Consider the following 2,583-nt stretch of genomic DNA (forward strand, 5'->3'; position numbering starts at 1 on the left):
AAAAAAAAAAAAAAAAAAAAAAAAAAAAGTAAAGAAAAGAAAGAAAGAAAGAAAGAAAGAGAAGAAAAGAAAGGAAGAAAAGAAAAGAAATTAGGACCTGGGGGTGTTGTCTGCACTTTAGTGACACCCAATGTAGCAAAGACGTGGAAACAAACTAAACATCCAGGAGGCACAGGAGCACACATATTGTGTGTCCGTCACATATCCATGAGGTCTCTAAACAGCCCCATCAAGAGATTCAGCACTGGAATGGTCCTCATGGGAGCTGCAGACTTGGAGAAAGGCTTCAATATTCACAACAGATCTCGTAAGTAAAATACCAGCAGTCTTAAAGAATTTATTCTATTCTAAATATTCCCATATTTTAAAATATAATTTCATAGCCTTATTTGTCTTGATACTTTGTGTACATTTGGTTTATTTCGTGGTGCTGGGAATTGAACACAAGACCTTTTGCATGTTAGGGAAGTGTTCTACTACTAAGCTATGTCACAAGAAGCCCTTGTTCTGTGCATTCTGTGATGGGGTTCTCATTTAATATACAATACCTTAATTTGGCAAGATAGATCCACTGAGATAAAAATACTACTGTGAGGACCATCTCAGTTTAGTCAGTATATTTTCGCCAGGCAGCTGAGGGTGTGCTGTGTGCCCAGGGTGTGCTGTGTGCCCAGGGTGTGATGTGTGCCCAGGGTGTGATGTGTACCCATGGTGTGATGTGTGCCCAGGGTGTGCTGTGTGCCCAGGGTGTGCTGTGTGCCCAGGGTGTGATGTGTGCCCAGGGTGTGATGTGTGCCCAGGCTCTTCCCAAGAATGATAGCTATAGCCTGAGGGTTAGTGTGAAGTGCACTTAACGAACCCTACATTTTCTATGCCTTTGTTTCTGTCATGTCATGGTTCAGGCCAATAGCTACCATCACTGTCTTCACAAAATAAACATTTGTAGTTCTATACATTCTGGTAATATACTCATAAAATTAAGATAGAGCTTGAGAAGCATTATTGCATATATATTTTATATTTTGTATTTGCATTATATTGTATAGACAATATGTTATATATAAATACTGTATATTTATAGTATATTTTATATAATTGTACTTACTATACACATATTAGAAATTATTACAAATTATATGTAAGTAAAGATTACAAATATAAGTGAACTTAACACTAAACAATATGGTATATGATTTCTGGGTTAGAATTTGTAATGATTATATTTCTGCAGCGGCATGAAGGTACTAGATACTGAATCCCATTTCTTCATAAAGGCTGGGCATCTGTGTATATGTTAATGGCTTCTCTGTTGCTGTGATAAAGCAAGTTATAGAAGAGTCTGGAGTAGCCACAGTCTAACTTCAGCTAGCCATGTAGCACTGAATGTTGCTTTAAATGCCCAAGCACACGACAAAGCATTTACCAGCTGCACAATGTCACCTCACAGATATGGAATTTGTGAAACTAACTTATACAGATTTCTAAGATTGTCGTCTTGGACGAAGAAGACAATGGCGACTTCAGATCTACCTCATGAGGGTCACAGCCTGCACCCTCGCCACATTCGCTGTGTGAGGTGATTTTCTTCCCACAGGAATGTGTTACTGATGGTGTGCGAGCTCTTTAACAGAATGCGAATGCTACCATCACATTTATGGACTCAGAAAGCAAGAAGTACAAAGTCCTAATACACAGAAGGTGCTGGGCTTTAATGAGAAAGTTGAATAGCGTCTGGGCTTTCCGCCTGCAGCCGAGAGGCATTCTCCTTGCAGTTCTCATGGCGTGCTAACCCCCATTGAGTCTTGGCTTTGGAAACATCATAGCTATAAGACAACAATTTGTTTACTAATTCATGCTTTAATTTTTTTTCTGTCCTGAGAAAATCTTAATATGTAATATTTCTGCTTTTACATTCTATTTGGTTGTAGTAAGAAAACAATATCAGATCCACTTATGGAGTTTGTAGGTATAAACTGGAGTATCATTAACAATTGATACGCTTTGGTTCAGCACACCAGTTTGTTTCCACATCTTTGCCACACTGGGTGTCACCAAAGTACAGATAACACCTTCAGGCCCTAATTTCTATTCTTTTTAATAAATGACAGGCTACCTGAAAGCAGATTTCTGGGCCACAGTCCTTACTGTGGAGCTAGTCAATGGATAACTGCTGAAGAAGACTCACTCTTCTTTTTTTTTTTTTTTTTTTTTTTTTTTTTTTTTTTTTTTTTTTTTTTTTTTTGGTTTTTTGAGACAGGGTTTCTCTGTGTAGCTCTGGCTGTCCTGGAACTCACTCTGTAGACCAGGCTGGCCTCGAACTCAGAAATCCGCCTGCCTCTGCCTCCCAAGTGCTGGGATTAAAGGCGTGAGCCACCACCGCCCGGCGACTCACTCTTCTTATAGGCTGTGGCCACTGGAAAGTAGATGTCCCATGCTCGAGTGGATGGCCCCATACCTCTGCACTTATGGGCAGCATTGATTGGATTTACTGAGTTATAAAAATAATGGCCTGCCAGGCGGGTGGTGGTGCACGCCTTTAATCCCAGCACTTGGGAGGCAGAGGCAGGCGGATTTCTGAGTTCG

General features: G+C 40.1%; 1 protein-coding gene across 9 annotated transcripts in view; it reads right to left on the reverse strand.

Moving 5' to 3' along the window:
• Sgcg (sarcoglycan gamma) overlaps nt 1–2,583 on the reverse strand; it is a 59,155-nt gene that overhangs the window by 34,967 nt on the left and 21,605 nt on the right. The gene's annotated exons all lie outside the window — the stretch shown is intronic.

This window comes from Mastomys coucha, unplaced genomic scaffold (genome assembly GCF_008632895.1).
Source record: "Mastomys coucha isolate ucsf_1 unplaced genomic scaffold, UCSF_Mcou_1 pScaffold9, whole genome shotgun sequence".
Lineage (NCBI taxonomy): Eukaryota > Metazoa > Chordata > Mammalia > Rodentia > Muridae > Mastomys > Mastomys coucha.